We start from the raw sequence: 21,326 nt of genomic DNA, 5'->3' as shown, positions 1-21,326 counted from the left end.
TGTTACTTTCACAGCTATCCTGCTAATTAACATGTACTTCCTTCTGATTTCTTCTGTGTATTTTTAAAAATGCCCCAGGGACCTTCTTTTCTTTCTTCTCTTCCTTCTGGTTGATGACACCATTACCAGTTTCCCTCCCACTTCCTACAAAATCCACCCTCTTTCACTTTCCAGATGGGGAAACTGAGGCTCAGAGAGATGAAAGAAAAGAGATAGAACTATTCAACTCTAATTTGATTCATTTATTAAACACCAGATTTAATGTACTTCTCAATCAGGTAGAATGCAAATGGGAATTTGCTAGTTGCTCATAATAACGGCAAGTTGGCATGGGAGGTAGTGTGGAACAAAGGAAAGACTTCAAAGGAGCACTGGACCTTTGAACCCCAACACTCAGTTACTACTTAAGTGACCTTACAAAAGTCCCCAAACTTTTCAGTTTCCTCAATGTGCTCTATGAGAATCTGCTGAAGGAAATAGGGGAAGGGAAGATTGGGATTTGGGGAGGGGGCGGATAGAGTATGATAGCTATGTTCAAGAATTTGAATGACTGTCATGTAGAAAACTAATTGGTTTGTTTAGTTTGTCCTGCGAGTATAGAACCAAAAGCAATGTGTAGAAGTTAGCAAAGTGGCAAATTTTGCCTTCAACTAATAATAATTATCTAAAACTGCTGCCTGAAGAAGTGGTAAGTTGATAGATACAAAACTCTAGATGTGATTATGTGCAATGGCATGGAATATGTGGACCAGATGCTCATTGAGGTCTCTAACTCTGAAATTCTTTGATAGGTAGTCCATTCAACCTTCCATGATGCTGTAGAGCTTGTCTAAAATCTATCAATAAACATTTAGTAAGTACCTACTATGTGTCAGACATTGTTCTAAGCAATATGTAGAAAATCTGCAAAACCATTGCAAATGTCCCCTATTTTTTAGAGGAGAAAACCAATACTCAGGAAAGATAAGTGCTCAAAGTCATACAGCCATTCCTTGAGAAAACTATGACATGAGCCTGTGTGTTCTGACTCCAAGTCTTTCTATCATCCAGGGTAACAGAAGATCCAGTAGTATCTAGGATACCAGGTGGCAATGTGAGGGTGGCGAAGTTTTCAATTACTGTTCTGGAACTGAAGATGGAAGAGTGGCCATCTCTGAAGCCTGTGGTAATCACCACCTCGAAGGAAGAGGTGAAGAAGTCTCAGGTGAGACTTGTGTCCCCATGTGGGCAAGATGTCCAAATGCTACAATGTAGTTGGGGGGCGGGGCGGGCTTGAATAACACAAGGGAAATGTGAGAGTGCAGAGGGAAGAGAGGGAAGGAGAAAGAGAGCCCCAAGAAGCATTCAGCCTTGGCAGATTCCATAAAGGGAGTAAGATCTCCACCATGATTCACTCCAGACTTAGAATTGGGCAAGAAGCTTCCAGATGTTACCAGGTATCAGAACGAGGACTGCATGGGACGTTGCAGGCAAGAGGCTTAGCAAGTCTGCCAAAGCTCTGTTCTCAGGATTAGTAGTAGTAGTGTCCATATAATTATAATAATAGAATTATAATCATGTTAATGACATAATTGCCCCATATAATTGATAACATATAATTAAGTTGTATCCAGCCATTGTAAGAAAGATATTGTTTAAACATGAAAGCGCTAAAGAAGTTTTATTTATTATTATATTAATGATAGGGATAGAGACTGAGCTGATTATTTTAATATAGGGAAATTTTAGGTAAGGAAACTTCTATCAACACATATCAGAATGTTCTTTGTAAATTGTCATCTTAGACATTTGACTGCAACAGCGATAGGTTAATTAATTAGGCTAATAATAGGTTAATAGGTTAATTACCCAAGATCATAGAGCCAGTCTGAGTCCCGGGCAAGACTTGAACCTAGTCCTCTGGCTTGGAGGTTAGTTCTCTGACCCCTACACCATGATGTAATATCTCCCTCAATTACATAGTATATAATTATGCACATGTAAATTTTATGATACTATGATATATAATAAAACAATGTAATCATGTATATAATGATATAATAATTCTACCATCACATAATATAACTATTGTAGTTATACTATCATGGCATATAATTTTAATATGGCTCATATTATAACTATAATTTTATATCAGTTATATGTTATATATATAAATTGTAGAATATATAATATAGTTTATTGTGTATTGCATAATTGCATATATTACATATCTATTGCATGTGATTAATGTGACTTGTAGGTGATAACTTCCACATGTACTGTGTCCTCCATTAGACTGTAAACTCTGGGAAGTCGGAGCTATCTTACCTTTCTATTTGTATCCCAGGTACTTAGCACAATGCTTGGCATAAATAAAATGCTTAATAAGTAGATCATTCATTTATATTTAATTATATGTAATTCTCACATGGAATGTACTTTGTAAACATTATAACATTATAGAAATGTGAATTATTTTTTATTAATATTGCAATTAGATTATGTTTGGAACAAGATGTTTATTGTTATATTGTATTATATCATTTTGCTGCTCATTACATACTTTATTATCATAGTGAAAAGGATAGGTATTAGAGCTGCAGCTTTGTTCTTGTAAGGAACTCCTGGTTGAGAAACCATATATTATTAACAATAATATTATTGATACAATTCTACTGATAATAATAGCATACAGTTCACATTTTTATAGAGCCTAAAGTTTATAAGATTGTCTTCCTCACAACAATAATAAGGTAGACAGTACAACCTCTATTACCCCCATTTTACAGAAAAGGAAACTGATGTTCAGAGAGATAAGTTACTTCCCAAAAGTTGCATAGCTAATAAATGGCAAAACCAGAATTTGAATCCAAGTTCAGCATCAGATGCAAGTCATCACAAATTCCTCCCTCAGAAAGCTAGTATGAGATACAAATGCAATTGTGTATATAAAGCTGTTGTTCAGTCATTTTTTCAGTTGTGTAAATTTTTTGTGACCCCATTTGGGATTTTCTTGGCAAAGATCCTGGAATAGTTTTCTGTTTCCTCCTCCAGCTCATTTGACAGATAAGGATACTGAGGCAAACAGGGTGAAGTGACTTGTCCAGGATCACACAGCTAATAAGTGTTGGAAGCTGGATTTGAACTCAAGAAGACGGGTCTCCCTGACTCCAGCCCCAGTGCATCACATCACTAGTCACTGCACTTGTCATTGCACATCATAGCCTCAGTCCCTGCACCACCTAGCTTCCCAACGTATGTGTTTTGCAGATTGCAAAGTGCTACAAAAGCATTAGTTGCTATAGCAGTGGTGTTTATACCAAGTTGCTTTGCTAAAAAAGGAATAATACCATTACAAAAGCACTTGGCTATGTAGGTGAAAGAATCTGAGACCAGGATAAATCCAAGAGTGAAGACGTGGGTGACTAGATAGATCACGGGGCCTCAGCTGAGCTGGGGACATTCAGAAGAGGGGTAGTTTGAAGGTAAAATATGAATTCAGTTTTGCATGTTGATTTCGAAATGGCAATGGAAAATCAATTTCAAAATGTCCAAGAGGTCATAGGTGATTAAAGCCTGGAGTTCAAGTGAGAGATCAGGGTTAGGTATATGGGAATAGAAGTGTTCTTCATAGCGATAATTGAACTCGAGAAATTTTCCTCCACCCCTCCAAATCAAAATAACTTCTCCCTCTATTTTCTTTATGGTGCTCTACCTTTGTAATAAGTGAAATGTAAGCTCCTACAGGGTAGGAACTATTTCATTTTGTTTTTATATCACTCATATCTAGCATTTAGGAAATTTAAGATATTTAAGAAATATCTGTTAAACCAATTTTCATGGATTATCTCAGTTTCCTTTGCATTGATTCTTTTTTTTTTTTTTTGTCTTTGTCTTCTCCCTCTGCAGCTACTCATCTTGGCCACAGGATAATGTTTTTTTTGGTTATAGGAGCTTTCAAAGACATATACTAAGTCACAGAGGGGATGCTATCCCCATGAGTTGAAGCAGTAGTTCCAGCTTACAAAATTCTGGATAATTGGAGGACTGAAAATTATATTGGGATCTTTCCCTTCCTTTGGTTCCATAGGAAGAATTAAATTGAAATAGTATATAAGCTCTTTGGGGAGAATTTTATTTTTGTAACCCCAGTAGCTAGCACTAAGCTTTATAAACCAAAGTTGTCCATGCTATAATTAGGGATGTCACACCACAAATTTACCCCAGAATGAAGGGTACAGAATGCATCCTTGGCTGAAGAGGGGTCAGAGCAGAGGAGAGGGAGAAACTTACTCCAAACTGCCATCTTAAAGCTTCCTGTTTTAAGTATTAATCACTCTTGCCCACCCAGTGCTAAGCTCTTCTGTTTCCATGCTGCTAAAGGATTGGGTATGCTGTCAGATGGAGCATCCTATAAATCTAATATCCTCTAAATTCAGGACTTTGGGACAAAGTCATCCTACCGTAGTTACAACTAGGGGAGAAGCTTGAAAAAAGATAGTTGGAATGAATTAAAATTTTCAAGGGAGAAGTAAAAATTGACTTAGAGGAGGGAAAGGGGATAATATGCTATCCACAGTCACATTCGGAGGCTACTCAGAGGCACCAGTGGCCTAAGTTTCTGACTTTTATTCTAAATGCAAATTCCTGGATGCTCTTCTCAATTGGCTTTAAAAGGAAAAAAAAAGTTTTGTAACAAAAAAGAAAAACTACCCATTTTTGGAAATGAATCCAAACCGAACCTTCTTGAAGGTCATAAAGTGTTCCGAGGTTTCTTTCCATTACTTTTCACTCACACACTTTCTTAGTCCTGCTAAAGGACTTCGCCAGGATCTGAATTCTCTTAGCCAAACACCACATGGGGGAAGAAAAAAAAAAAACACACCACCAAACCCTTTGCCCCGAGTGTATTTCCACCCCCCAGCTGAAGGCCCAAAGCCCGGGAATTCTCAAGGCAGCCAATGGCCTGGGCCAGCACCCCTGTAAGCAACAGGCAAAGGATCCTCTCCTTCAGAGAGTGTGAGCCTTCCCGTGCTTATCTTCTTTAGCCTGGGCCTCTTGGCTCCTTCCTTTGCTTTGAATAAGTATAGCCATAGAGAAGAGACTCAGAGCAACATTTGGGATCTGAATGTATGCTTGGAGACCCAATGACAACTTTGGTGAAAGAGGACACCAGCCAGGAGTGGTATAAATGGCCTGATTTTTCTGGAAGGTTCCTTCTCCGATAGCCCTGCCAAAGTAAATCACAGGATTGCTTCGTGTACAATTGTTTTTAATGGGAAAGAATTCCCCAATACTCAGTACAGTGCCTTCTCATTAAATTTGCCTCTTACAAGGTTACTGTAGGAAGAGTGAAAGGCAGAGGGTCAATTGAGAAGCTGTAGAAAGACAATTGCTTTAAAAAAAAAAATGGAAAGGAATCAGGATGCTGACATCTGCTGAAAAATGAAGAGATAGGTTTCTGGTGAAATAGAATACAGTGTCCTTGGACATAACACCTTGTGCAGTCAAGAGATCCCAGTGGGCTCTTATGGAGGAAAGAGCCAGTTGAATGTGGGAACATCAGTGACTGAGAGTAATATTTTTGAAATGGGACAACAACTCTGGGTTTAAGTCAAATAAACTGAAAGAACAAGGCTCTCTCTCTAGGCGACTTAGTCATCGTAGAAGAATATTAAAAGCTGAAAAGACTCTCTGAGGCCATTTGGTTAAGGGCTCTCAAGCATTAAAAGATTATTGATTTGGAGTCAAGAAAGATCTTAGGGGTCATTTTACAGAGGGGGAAACTGAGATCCAGAGAGTTGAAGTCTTTTCTTTAGACTCTCCCCTCTAGATTTTGTATTTATCCCATATTAGAATATGAGCTCCTCAAAGGCAAAGACTATTTTTGCCTTTCTTTGTATCCCCAGGGCTTAGCACAGTGCCTGACACATACTAAGAGCTTACGTAGTAAGTGATTGTTGACTAATTGATCTATTGAAATGACTTTCCCTCAGTCCCACAGCTAATAAGTATAATAGGATCATAGATTTAGAGCTAAAAGAGTTTTGGAGTGGAAATAGTTTTCTAATGGTACAGCTCACAACCCCTCATCAGTATGATTCTCCCCACTAATCATCAGTTGATATTAATCAGAAAAGTAAAATTGAGTTTTAGAAATAGGATACTTTTTAAAATGGTAATGAAAAAAACAGTTAGTACAAACCATCCCTTCCACCCAAACTGAGAGAATATTTTCCCACAGGTACGATGGGAAGTGGGCACAAGGTTAAATCACATGTGGCAGGTTCTAGGATTAATTTTCTCTCTTTCCTGGAGTCCTCATGAATTTAACCCTTATGTGCCTCTCCTTCACATATGTAATTTGTCCGTAGTTCCTGACATAAACACTCCAGGCAGCTGTTTGATAGATATTATTAAGAACTAGATGAGAAATCCAAATCCTCCAATATTTGGAGATTCATGAGGTTCTTTTCTGATTAGGGATGTGAGGGAAAGAGTACTCAAATACTCCGGTTCCAAACTAACTTAATAGTTTTATACAATGATCCACAAAGCATGACAAGGTCTACATTTTCCTCACAATTAGAGCTGTCCCAAAGTGAAATGGGTTGTCTAGGGAAACAGTAAGTTCCACTCCTAGGCAGTCCACAAACAAAGGTTGGACCACTTGTTGGTTATGTTGTAAAGAAAATTCTTTTTGCAGGGGATTGGGGGTGGGGAAAAAAGTGACAGTATGGTCCATAACGTAGCAGCTAAGTGGTACAGGGGATAAAGCACTAGGTCTGGAGTCAGGATGATCAAATTTGTATTCAGACACTTACTAGCTATGTAACTCTGGTCAAGTCATTTAACCCCTATTTGCCTCAGTTCCTCATCTGTAAAATGGGGACACACCAGAGAGGAAATGGTAAACCAGTCCAGCACCTTTGCCAAGAAAACTCCATAGAGTCCCTGGGGTTACAAAGAGTTGGACACAACTTAATGACTGAACAGCAATAACAAAGAGCCATAAGGTCACTTCCAACCTTGAAATTCTGTAACACTCAAAAACGGTTTAGTTCTATCAGTATCAACTTTCTTATCTGTAAAATGGGCATGATCACACTTCCACTGCCTCCCTGTCAGGGTCACTTTGAGAAAAGTGCTTTGTAAACCTGAAGGTACTTTAGAAATGTGAGCTTCTTTGAGCCTCAGTTTCCTGATCTGGAAAATAAGAAGCAGAGGGGACAAGATAATTCTATCACCCCTTCTAGCTCTACAACCTATGATCCTATGTAGTAATATGCTCTTTTCACACTGATAGCAAGATCCCATAACTTGGGGCCTCCTCCAGCAACCCAAGTAGTCGCCCCTGCCTAGTTCAAGCATAATCTCTTTTATAAGGGTCTCTTGGACCAGCCTCAATATAGGAGTACCCTTCTTCATTGCCCCTCACTCTCTCATCTTCTATAGCACTTATCAACTAATCTGATACTCTCCACATACTAACTTGAACGATTAACTAACTTGTGAAGATGTCTTGTCTCCCTCAACAAGAAATAGTCTCCCTGAGGGTAGAAACTATTGTTGGCTCCACAGCACCTAGCACATACACTTAGGTTGCCACATTCATACTCAAAGCTTTTCCAGCTCTGTCAGAACTCTCAGTTCACTTTCTTCTGGTACAGTCTTATGACTCCCCAAGGTCAGTTCCATGCCTTGAATTGGCATCAGAGGCAGACTTCAATGGATTTGCTTTTCAGTGGGGTTTCTTCATCCGTAAAAAGAAGAGAGTTGGACTAAATGACCCATGACCTCCCTTCCAGCCCTATGATCCTGTGATCTTCACATGTGAGGGAAGAAAGCTAGGGGTGCAGAGAAAAGATACATATCTGTCACATCACCAGCCTTTTCTTGGGCTAATTTGTTCTTTCAATGCATGATCCCTCTTGAAATCAAGGATTTGTGTAAAGGATAAAATTTCAAAGCCTATCATAATCTAGAGTCACACAGTGGTGGTGAAAAGCTACTAGGGAAGTTTTACCATCTGACTTGCGTATCATTAAGAAGAGGAGGCTCTCCCCCTGAAGTCAGCTTTTTGTTAACTTGGAGGTAGTATGATATGGGGGAAAGGGAATGACAGGTTCTGATGTCAGAGGGATAGAGATTGGATCTGGATCCAGGAGTAGGAAACTCACAGATGAGAAAATCCTTTTCTGAAACTTAGGCTTAGAAGGGGGCCTAGAACTTTGAGTGGTGAGGTGACTCACCCAGCATCACCCAGTCAGTATATCACAGGAAGAACTTGAACCTAGGTTTTCTTGGCTCTGTCAGTTTTCTATCCATAACCAATGATTCTCACATTTTTCAGTCTCAGGACCTGTTTGTACTCTCAAAAATTATTGAGGTTCTCCCAAAGAGCTTTTGTTTTTTATGTGGGTCATTTGTTTCAGTCATGTCCAACTCTCCATGACCCTATTTGAGGTTTTCTTGACAAAGATGCTAGAGTGGTTTGCCATTTCCTTCTCCAGTTCTTTTTACGGATGAGGAAACTAAGGCAAACAGGATTAAGCGACTCGCCCAGGGTCACACAGTTAGTAAGTTCTAAGGTCAGATTTTAATTCAGGTCTTCTTGATCCCAGGCCTAGAGCTCTATTCCCTGTGTCACTTAGTTACAGTTTAAAACCTTCATTTTCTCCCCATTTCTTAATGGCACCATATTTGTCTGTTTTCCACCCTGATGCACTGCATCCATTTTCCACAGTCATAGATCATTGTGAATAGTTTAACAGTTCTTTCAGTTCTCTAAAATGTATGAGGGGAGAGGAGTGGGACATGATCCCTCTCCTCTCCCCTCCTCCCATGTAAGCCTGTGGAGGGCTTCCATCAGCAAGGGATAAACTAGTGCCAGTGGCTCTCTCCTAACTAAACAAAAGATTTAGGTTTATAGATCTAGATGGATTGATGGATGGATGGATGGATGGATGGATGGATGGATGGATGGATGAATGGATGGATCATTTAAGATTTGTGGGAGTCCAAGAAGCCTAAAAACCCTGAGGAAACCAATCTTATCTATACTCCAAAAATTAAAGAAAGTCATTATAATTGCTTTTTGGTCTCATTGTCTCAAGACTCTTCCCCACTCCAGTCTATTCTCCATTTAACTATTAATGTGATCTTCCAGACCTTGTAGGTCTAATTAAGTCATGTTCCTACTCAATAAACTTCAGGGACTCCCTTATCACCTCCAGGAGCAAATATAAAAATCCTCTATTGAGTTTTTAAAGCTCTTTATAATCTGAACCCTTCCTACCCTGACAGTCCTCTTATACCTTATTCCCCTCTATGTACTCTACATTTCAGTGATACTGGATTCCTCGCTGTTCCTGAAGGAACATCTCTAGACATTTTCACTGGTTGTCCCTCATGCCTGGAATGCTCTGCCTCCTCATATCCACTCCCTGTCTTCCCTGGTTTCCTTTTAGTTTCAGTTAAATTCTAACCTTCAACAAGTCTTTCCAGTCCCCCTCAATGATACTGCCTTCCCTCTGAGATTATCTCTGATTCAGCCCAGATAGATATATCTGATTGATATATATCTTATATGTACCCAGTTGTTGGCACACTGTCTCTTCCATTTGATTGTGAACTCCTTGAGGGAAGGATGTGTTTTTGCCTTTCTTGATGTTTAGTACAATACCTGGCACATAGTAGATGCTTAATAAATGTTTGTTGGCTTGTTGACTATTGATTTTGAAGAACTCAAAAATACATGAAGACAAAATTTTAAAAAGAATCAGAGAAGCATAAAATCATACAACATCTGGCCTGGAAGGGGTATCAGTGACCCTCTAAAAAACCCTCCTCATTTCACAAATGAAGAAACAAAATACTATCAGAGAACTAAATTGATGTTTTCAAGGTCACTGTGTGACTTAATTGGTAGAACTGAGACTAGGACCCAGGTCCCTGGACATCCAGGGCTCTTTCTCCTCTACTACACTGTCTTGGAGTCCCACTGATTTAGCTCTGTGCTCTTTCACCTTACTCCTGAGTCATGTTTATTTTCCTCTTTTCCTGTTTCCACTGGGAACATTCAAACTGGGAAGTTAACTTGAGGAAGCAAAGCCAACATTCAAAAGCCAATAAAGCCAGGTAAAGCAGGTGCCTGAAGCATTTGGGAGGGAGGTTGCTAAGTGCTAAAAAAGAAGCTGAAGATCACGAAGGGAAGGAAGCTTGGAAAACTGTTTATTTTGGGGGAAAAAAGAAAGAATTTCATAATGTTGGCTAGATGATTAAAAAACTAGAAATGCAAGGCTGGAGTGGAAGGCTGACAGCTGTGGGCAGCTGGAGTAGAAGAAGGAGTAGGAAGTCTATAAATGTACACCAGTGGGTAAAGAACCTAGAAATAATGGATGGACATTGAAAAATAAAAAGACCATACCAGAGATCGAGGTGACACAATTAGAGACACATCATCGTCGGCCAACAGACTTACTTTGAGTCTTTATTCTTTTCCAAAAGGCTTTTAATTTTCTAATAAGAGTTTTGATGTGCTAACATATGGTACTGCCGGAGGGAAAGAACAGAGTGTTCTCTCAAGGTCATTTTGGTTGGGTTTTTCAGTGGGATTCCGAATGAGGCATGGATGATTCTACCTCTGGTAAGAGACTAATGCTCCTGCCAAGGTTACCCACCTTAGACCAATTCTCCCATGTCTTTATCGCTACCTCGGTTGCTGCCTGGATCTCTGGTGGTATTTATTAACTCTTTTCTGTCGACAAACAACAAACACACACACACATACCAACAGGAACCAAGATGAAAGCTTGGCCCCAAGGGTTTCGATCAGATGAGAAATATGAATTTAGTAAAAGAGGGGGGGGAAAGAAAAAAGGAAGAAAAGAAAGAAAGAAAAAAGCATCTGAACACTTGGAGAAAATTGGAAAACAGAACCATCTGTTACATAATGAAATCCAATTGACTCCTTGCTTTGTACCACCAGCTGCTGTCAAGTAAAAGATTATGAAACCGTGTAATACATTTTTCAACTTGAAAAATGCTTCTCTGTTTGAAGACTTGGAGAGGTCCAAGCCTGCTTTTTTGTTTCAGGGAAAGCTCAGAGTGGGTCTGCAGAGCAGTTCTGCCTGGATCAAGTTCATGAGTTGCCAGAGATAAAAGATGGGAGCTAGGACTACACTACTTGTCCTCCCAGACCGTTTTTCCTTTGGAGGGAATTTTCCTCCCAGTGAAATGGTTTGGGTCCCATATTATAGGATGCCCTGAGGAATGTTACAGCAGAGGGAACTTCGTTCAATTAACTCTCTGCTAGCAGATCATGGGAGCAAGGAGGCAGTTATGTGGATGCCAAAGATATTAACCACATTTATAGAGGATGTCCAGTATAGACTTCAAGTTGGAGGGAGTTTCCACATAGATAGTGAGGCTTTCTTGTCATTTCTATTTGCAGGTGACATTTTCTTGGTTCCATCACTGTAGTCACCTCAAAGAGATGCACTTTGTCAACTGCTCAATATCCCCTGCTCACAATCCAGGTAGGGCCCTTATCTCCTCACTCTGTTTCACTCCTCATATCCAATCTGTTGCCAAGATCTATCATTTTACTTTCATAACATTTCTCACATATGCCCCCCCTTCTCTTCACAGACATGACCACCACTCTCATACAGTGCACCACCACTTCATGCCTATGCTGCTACAAAAATCTCATGGTTGCCCTGCCTGCCACAAGTCTGTCCCCGCTCCAGACCATCCTCTGATCAGCTTCCAAAATAATTTTCTTAATGACTTTCTATTCTGACTATGTTTCTGACAACTATTCAATATACTCTAGAAGCTACCTATTGCCTCTGGGATCCAATATAAAACCTCCTGTTGGGCATTCCAGGCCATTCATAACCTGCCCTCTGCACATCCAGTTGTCATGTCCTTCACCCATCCATGGACTATGCAATCCAGTGACCACAGTCTCCTCACTCTTCTTTCTTTGTATAAGACACTCCATTTCCCACCTCCAGATATTTTTACTGACAGTCCTTCATGCTTGGAAGTTTTCTTTCCTCATGTCTACTTCCTGGCTTCTCTGGCTTCCTTCGGTTCTGAGCTAAAATCTACCTTCTACAGGAAGCCTTTCTGGAGTCCCCTTAATTCAAATGTCTTTCCTCTATTGACTATCTCCAATTTATCCTGGATATATCTTGGTTTTATGTAGTTGTCTCCTCCTTTGGAGACCTAGGACTGTCTTTTACCTTTGCATCCTCGGCACTTAGCACAGAGCAATCAGTTAATGGATGTTTATTGACTAAATGGCATAATGGAGAGGGCACTGTACTTGGAGTCAAAAAGACTGTAACTCATATCTGGTCTCTGAAATATATTAACTATATGTTTTTGAGCAAATCACTTGATGTCTCTGGGTTTCAATTCCCCCTTTAAAATGATGGGGGTAGAACTAAATGGCCTCTGGGGACTCTTCCTGATCTAAATCTATGACACTGAAATTCTCAAGAAGTTTTATCTAACTGTCCACATCAAATAGAAAAAGAGTAGCTCATTTCTAGACTGTAATACACACTTGAATGGACAACCAATATATGGTACATATATTAAATTATATGTATTACATATACTGATACATATTATATATATATATATATATATATATATATATATATATATATATATATATATATATATATATATATATATATATATATAATCAGTGTCTACTTATAATGGACAATGACTTGGACTCCAAATTGAACAGGAGGTGATGAGCTAGAGGGTCTTTAGAAAATTGTAACTTATGATGAAAGGTGCTGTCCGTCGCCAGAGAAAGAACTAGTGGAGCTTGAATGCAGATCAAAGATTGTTTTTCTTTACTTGATTTTTTTCTTGGATTTTTTTGTCTGTGTTTCCTTTCATAGCATAACTTAAATGGAAAATTGTAAAGAACTTTTAATGATTCCCCCTTCTCCCCACCAAGCTTCTCCCTGAAATATTTTTTCTTACATCAGTAGTCTTTGGGTGATGCTATATGGTGGTAAGGCATTGCATGTTATAGTCTCCGAAGAACTGAAATGGGAGATTAGCCAAAAGACAATGCATGAGTGCATGGTAGATTTGAGTGGGATACAACCCACTGCCAATGAGAAATTGTGCCAGTCAGCTAGTCAGTCACCAAACATTCATTAATCATTTACTGTATGCCAAGTACTATGCTAAACTCTGGAAATATTAAGAAAGAAAAAGAATGTATCTTTCTCTTAAGGACCTCGCATTCTAATATGGGAGACATTTTTGAGACTGGATCTCCTCATCATGCCCAGACCAGAAGTCACTCTTGGGCCCAGTTCCACTGCTAATGGGTACAGAAGCTTTGACCTTTTTCCATTTCCAGGTAAGAAGCAGCAGAGCCTGATGTCAAATCCAGGTCCTGTGCTTCTAAATGCAGCATCCATTTGACTATGCCACCCCTGGGGAAGCTAAGTAGCCCCTAAAGATCAAGGAGAGAAAGAAAAGGATAACGCTGTGCCATGTTTTTCTCATTTCTCCACATAATTACACAGTGCTTTGTAGTTTTCCAGTGAACTTTTTTAACCCCCTCCTTTCATCTCATGGTAATCAGTGGATAAAGAACTGGACTGGGTGTTAAAGAACTCTGATGGAGCCATTGAGCAAATTATTTATCCTTTCTAGAGCTTTTTTCATAATTTTTAAACTTTATTTATTTTATCTTTAACTTATGGAATAAAACAAAATTTTCTTCATCTATAAAACAAGGTGGTTGGATTGGCATGCCTCTGAGATCCTTTTAGAAGATAAACCTAAGATTCTACATTTGTATCCAATGGTGACAGGTTGGGCATCCAACATGGCTGACGCTGAACAAGTACTGATGCAGCAGTAGATACACTGTTGGACTTGGAATCAGGAAAAGCTCAGTTCGAATCCCATTTCTTATACTTGGTAGCTAGGTTACCGTGAGTGAATGTCCGGACCACTCTGGGTCTCCCTTTCCTCATCTGTAAAATGAAGGCATTGGACTTAATGTTCCCTAAGGTTCTGTCCAGTCCTAAATCTATGATCCTATGAGAAATCCCTTTTTGGTTCCTGCTTTGGGACAAAGAAAGAGGTAGATCCTCTCCTGAGTCATGGTTAGATCCCTCAAAGCAACTGGTTTTGATTTCCCTAATCTTATTCATGGCATCGGTATTCTCTAAGTCAACCAGATAAGAGCTCATTTATTTTATGTCACTTAGATATCATTTAACATAACTCCTTTGTCCCCCTCATCCACATTCAATCAGTTGCCTAGTCCTGACTATATTACCATCCAATATCTCTTGAATTTATTCTCTTCTCTTACCACCTTAGGTTAGTTTTTGATGGCCACCCTCACCTTCAGACTAAGTATCCTCACAGACAACTTGGACCATGTCATTTTCTTGCTCAAAACCAAGACTCTATTGCTGGAGTAACATTGAACTCCACAGCCTAATATTCAAAACCCTCATTAGAATGATCCCAATATATCTATCTACCCAGGCTTATTTCCCATTGTCTTTCTACATGGACTTCATGGTCCAGCCAAATAGGGTGATGTTTTCCAAACTTCCCACCTTGCCACCCATCCTTCCTTAGTACTACTGTTTGCATGGCTTAGTTTGCCTGAAATGCCTTCTCCTACATCTCTGAGATCATTTCCAATTTATCTTATCTATATTTTTGTTTGTACATAGTTGTTCGCAGGTTGTCTCCCTCACTGGTCTGCAAGCTCCTTGAGAGCAGGGACTAACTTTTGTCCTTCGCATACTCAGTGCATAATACATCTGGCACATAGTAGGTGCTCAATCAATATTTATTGATAGGCTTTTTTATTTTTTTTGCCTTTCTTCATATGCCAAAATTTAGCACATTTCCTGGCACATAATAGGTATTTAATAAATATTGAACAATTGATTGGCTATCCACCCTTTAAAAGGTCCAATTTCAATGCCACTTTCTCCATGAAACACTTCCCAGATTCCACAACTGAATTACAAAATTTCAGAGTTGGATGAGACCTGAAATGCCATGTAGCCTAATCCATACACAAACAAGAGTCACCACTGAAATACGTACAGCAAGTAATAACGTTCTCTTCCTCAGAAAATGTTTGGGTAATTATTTGCTTAAACAGATGTTATATCTTCCCAGTGGAATGTAAACTCCTTGAAGGCAGGGGAAATTTTGTTTCTGTATTCGAATTTCCAGTGCCCTGTCCACAGAAAATATTTAATGTTTATTGACCTAAATTAATTAATGAATAACTATTAATATGAAGGAAGCAAAAGTAAACTAAACAGCAAAATATCATCATAACAAAGTTCATATTAACAATGAGGAATAGCAAAGAGAGTTCTGATTTCTGAGTCAGAGGATCTGGGCTTAAATCTTAACTTTGTTATGTTTTATGTGTGACCTTGGACACATTATGCTCTCTGGGTCTCAGTTTTTTACCTGTAAGAGTTAAAGAGCCGGGGGGAGATCCTGGTTGAATTGAATTATCTTTGAGGGACCTCCCAATTCTGAATGTCTGATATTATTATACTAAATGGATTTGAGTGCTTTAATAATACTAATAATGGTGTCTACATATACATGGCTGAATTTTTTTGTACACATCATCTCGTTTGCTACCTCTCTGTGAGGTAGATACTTTTATCACTTCCATTTTACCAATGAGGAAACTGAGGTCAGTGAGATTGGGTTCAAGGTCGCATGGATATAAATGAATAAAGTCAGGATTTGAAGCTGGGTCATACAAGATTGGAACCCAAATGTGAGAAGGAGCATTTGTACCCAGGTCTTCTTGACCATCCGTATCCTATTTGCGCCTTCCCAAATTAATTTTGTGTTTCGTGTTCCCTTGTACATTTACTTGTTTTCCCCAGTTGAACCAACCAATCAATCAACACATATTTATTAATTGCCTACTATGTGCCAAACACTGTGTTATGTGGTAGGGATACAAAGACAAAATGAAATAGACTTTGCCCTCAAGAAGCTTATAATCTAGCCAAGGGAAACACACATATATAATTACAGACAAAATATATGCAAGGAAATTCCCTGAGGGCAGGAAGTGCTTCATTTTCATTTTGGCATCCCCACTATCTAATATATGGTAGGTGCTTAATAAATGCTTACTGGCTGGGCTCAGGTCCACACTAGTGCTCTGTCTGCTATGGCCTGCTGCTTCTCCTAAGGATCTTTACAATCTTCATACTCACACATGCCAAGTACAGCCCAATCCTGGTAATAGGGGACAATACTCTCAGTCAGCTAAATTGGCAATTGTTTCTCCCATTCTTTAAATGCAGAGGTTTTAAGGGTCTGCCCTGTACACGTGAACACTCTCCCACTCCTACTTCTAAGTCTGTCTCTCCTCCAACCCCTCTCTCCCACCCCCACCTCCCATCCTCTATTTTGCCACTGACATGTCTTTCCCAGACTAGTGTCATGCTGCCCTGCCCTCAGAACACATCTGTCTGGAATCACAAAGAATGTCAGTTGTAGAAGGGGAGGTGCTTTTTTCACTCCATCCCAGGCTCAGCCTGACATCGGATCTCCCTTTCACCGACCAGCAAGGCATATGGGACACATTAACCCGGATAACCAGTATAGTCAGGCTCAGGGAAGGCTTAGATAAAAGAGTGGATGATGGATAGATCTGAGCAGGTTATCAAGGAGAGCTCAGGATAATTCTTTATCCCTTGAGGTCAACTTAGCCTTTTTCATTAAAGAGGGCAGCTTACCCCCACCCTACCCCCAAAATGTCATTCAGTGCCTGGGTCAGAAACAGAAATCTAGGCTAAAGGGACCCGGACTCTGACCCAGTATGGTATTTCTTATGTCAAAATATAATTTATTTTTTAGGGCTGGATAAACACATGAGTTAAATAAATGACTAGAAATGTGGTATGAGTTGAGAGACATCCAAAATGTTTACTACGTGCCCCTACCTAACTCCAAGGACTCTAGCATCTGAAATTCCACCATGAGAAATTCATACCTTTGAATTTAAGAGTGTTTCTTTCAAACTCCAAACACACTTTGGATGGGGAATATGTTGTCACAAATATCAAATATTACCTTTGTTACTTACTATCTGGGTCACCTGGGACAAGTTGCTTAACCTCTCAGGACCTCAGTTTCCTTATCTGTATTATGGGAGGAGAGGATAAAACTGGCTAACTTTGAAGGTCTCTTTGAGTTACAAATCTATAATCCTAATATGAATTGGGGCAAAGTCAGCGGTACACTACATAGAGTGCTGGATCAGGAGTCAGGAAGACTCCTTTTCTTGAGTTCGAATCCAGCCTCAGGTCCTTCCTAACTGTGTGACCCTGGGCAAGTCACTTAACCCTATTTGAATCAGTTTCCTCTGTAAAATGAGCTGGAAAAGCAAATGACAAACCACTACAGTATCTGCCAAAAGAACAAAAGCCCAAAAGGGCCAGGAGGAGTCCCATATGACTGAAAATAAAAATATGAATTAGGTCTCACATGTCCCTTCTCAATGACAAAAAGATCAGCATCAAAAAGAGAACTTATCACCAAGATAGCCTCAGAGAGAATAGGGAGCATTAAAGAACAGGGCTTTTGAAGTGGAAGGACCTGTATTCAAGTTTTTACACTGCCACTTCCTACTACCTGTGTGACCTTGAGCAAGTCACTTCCTTTTTCTTGGCCCAGTTCCTCTTCTGTAAAATGAAAGGGTTAGATTGGTCATCTTTAAAGTGATTTGCATTGCTAAATCCTAATGGAGAGAGTAATAGTGGCACCTACCGCCCAGGGCTGTCATGAGGATGAACTGAGATAATATCAGTAAAGCACCTTGTAAATCTTGACGCTCTACACAAACGTTGTTGCTGTGGCCCTTGTCCTAAAGGCACCAAACCCGTGTTGAATCTATTGGCAAGTCCCATCTCTCACACTGGGCCTAGAGCCCACCCAGATGTTTAGGTCATGGACCTAAGGTATCTCAACTCAGTAACTGCTGTATACAAGTCATTTGGCTGGGCCATTGTGGAGGACTACAAAGAGATACTTGACATGGTAACTGCCCTCAAAGAGTTTATAATCCAGTTAGGGACTTAAGACATGAACACACATAAAGGTAAATATGGGCAAGTTTTAAACAATAGGCTGAGACCTTCAAAGGGGTGTCCTAATATGACCCCTAACTAATGACCAAATCAATGGGGAGGCACAGAATTGCTATAAGCTTTCACAGGAGGGAGGAAAGAGATACAGATATACGCAAGGTCAATGTCTATTGGCCTTAGCAAAGAGGAAGCCCTGACACTTACTAGCTGAGTCAACCTGGGTGATCCTTTTTGCCTGTTGAGTCTTCATGTCATCTCACCTACAAAATGAGGGTAAACCACCTACCTCCCAGAGTTGTTTGGAGGAAAATTCCCTGTAACTCTGAAGAGCTTTAGATATATGAATAATGCTGGGATAGTTGGAGCAGGCTGTTTGAAGAGGAGAGGATCTAACCTGTTTAGCATGTGGATTAGGAGAGAGGTTTAAGGCATTCCAAGCAGAGGAAGTGAGATTGTAAGCCCGGAAAACAGAATAATAACACATTATATTTGTAGTTCACTTTGTTTACAAAGTACTTTAGTTCAATTGAGCCTAACAATAATGTTGTCTGACAGATGGAAAGAAGGAAGGAGGAAAAGAAGGAAGGAAGAGAGGGAGGAAGGAAGGAAGGAAGGAAGGAAGGAAGGAAGGAAGGAAGGAAGGAAGGAAGGAAGGAAGGAAGGAAGGAAGGAAAAGTACTTATTAATTTCTTGCTATGAGCCAAGCACTATGCTAAGTCCTAGGGATACAGAGAGAAGAATGAGAAGAGTGTGGCATTTCAAAGGAAGAGACAAAACCTATGGGAGGACACAGCTACGTGGCAGAAGGAAAGACTTTGTGGTCCTCAGGGTTCAACAGTAGGGAATATGGCTATCTTTCATTTATATCTATCATTCCTTAGGTTGTAACTCCAGAGAAAATGGTAATGCCTAGGAGTTCTGGAAAGAGTGAAATGACTAAGTGAGCAGGTGAAAGCTTTCTCTTTCACATCCATATAAACTTGTCACCTACCCAGATCTTATCTATAATAATGTCTATGAAGGTATATGTTACTATTCCATTTTATAGAGGAGAAAAATAAAGTTTAGAAATAGCAAATGACTTCAATTATCTAGGCAATCAGGGAAATAGTATCCCTGCCCTCATGGAGTTTACTGGTATGGAATACTGCATGTTCTCAGTTAATAATCATATGGAATAATATACAATAAATACATCAGAGAGGTACATTAACAAAGTGTTTACATGGTCCATGTAGGGAAAGGTAATAGGTAAAAAGCATATATAAGAGGAATCTCTAAGTCTCTTTAAGTCTAAAATGGGGGGAGGGAAGGGGGAAGCAGTGAAGACTTCCGGTCTTCCCTGGAGCTGGTCTTTAAAGTACAGATACAAATTTAAACAAGTGAATCAGTCAATCTACCAGGTAGGCCCTGGGGTAATGAGTGTAAGAACTGGGAGGGAAGATCTCCCACTCTCAGGGTATAAGATGAGAAAAGTCACAGAGACTGAAAAACCCTGGGCATAGTTTACCCAAGGTTGCCCAGATAGAAATGACAGTCAGGGTTCTAGTTTAGACCTCCTGGTTTCAAGTTAGTGGTTTTTTTTCTATTAGTAAGCATTTAATAAATGCTTTTCATTCATTCATTCATCCCCTGCTGCCCCATATATACATATAACCTAATATCTGCCTCACAGGGTTGTTGTTAAAAACAGGGAAAAAATACGTTGCAGCCCTTAAAATATTGTACAAATGTATCATGGATCTAGAGCTGGAAGGACCTCAGAAACCATCTAGTCTAGCGCCTTTGTTTTACAGAGGAGAAACTGAGGCCCTGAAAAGTAACTTGCCCAAAGTCACATAGGTAGCAAAGGTCAGAGATGGTATTTGAACCCAGGCCTTCTGATTGCAGTGCTAGTCACAAGTCTTGACAAGATCATTTCCTCTTCAGGGCATGACTTGGTCACTATGACCATAGTACTGTGTCCATAAAGAGAGTAGTGAAATCCAAGACTGAAAATGTAGGTTGGAGTCAGGGCTCAGAAGGCTTTGAAGGCCAGGATAAGGAGCAGAGAGCTGAGTAGCGAGCATTTGAAAGTTTTTTAGTAAGGAGAAGTGGGGGAAGGAAGCTCTATCCATCTCCCTTTGTCTCCTTCTCTGTCTGTCTTTGTCTCCCTGGGCCTGTTTGTCTCTATCTCCTTCCTTCTTTCCTTCCTTCCTAGATAGAAAGTTAAACTCTTAGAAAATTCAGCAAAGGGGACAATAGGGATCAAACTTTATTTATACTTCAGGCTCCATTAAAGAAATCAATGGAGAGAGATTTCTTGTGAAATCAGAAGGATTTCTTCAGAAAGTAAAAAATGCACATTTGTTAGAAATCCATTTATAGGTGATATCCAAGAATGCCTCAAATCCCTTATCCATGAAATGAAGGAGATGGAAAAAATCCCTTCAATCTTGAAATCCCTTCAGTTCTAGATTTCTGGTCCTATGATTGCCTTTCTTTCATGTCTAAATCTCTGATTTCATGATCCCACAGCAGCTCTTTAGAACGACTAGTTTGTTGAAGGGAATGCAAGACCAGTTGGAGTGGGTGGGGGAACTGGAGGCCAGTGTCCAAGTAAGCCTTACACCCAAAGCATTCTCATGTCTCATGTGGTCCTCAAAGAGGACGGCACGAACAAATTGATTGACGTTCATTTAAGTCTGTTTATTCCCAAGGCCACCAAATTAAAGGCAATCAGAAGGTTCTGTCACAATAGATTTCTGAAGACCTTTCTGTGTGGCAACCAAGAAGCCAGTTGGCCCGGCCAGTGAACAGTTTTCTGGGTGGTCCCAGTGAAAAGTCTAAATGGCTTAGTTCCTTGGAGAATCAGTAGTCCAGGCTCCCTGGGCTTGGATGCCAGCACATTGTCAAACACACTCCAGCTGACTTATTATGCTGAAGCCAGACCCACAGGCCAATTCACACCAGGAAATCACCAGACTGGGTTGCTCTGGGGTGATTCCTTTCCAGTTCACTACAGTGAGTGACTCAAGTAACCAGTCCCGGAGTCCCTATAGAGTTCCCTTAGCTCTACAAATAGCCAAGCAGGTAGCAAACAAAAGCATCAAGGCAAGAGAAAAATAGTCCAAATCCATTGGGCTCAGTGGATATGGGAAAAAAATCTTACTTTCCAAACAAAGCAAATACAGAAGATCTCTGGATCAG

The sequence above is a fragment of the Notamacropus eugenii genome, chromosome 3 (assembly GCF_028372415.1).
Source record: "Notamacropus eugenii isolate mMacEug1 chromosome 3, mMacEug1.pri_v2, whole genome shotgun sequence".
Taxonomy (NCBI): domain Eukaryota; kingdom Metazoa; phylum Chordata; class Mammalia; order Diprotodontia; family Macropodidae; genus Notamacropus; species Notamacropus eugenii.
The sequence above is the reverse complement of the archived record's forward strand: the minus strand, read 5'-3'. Positions refer to the sequence as shown.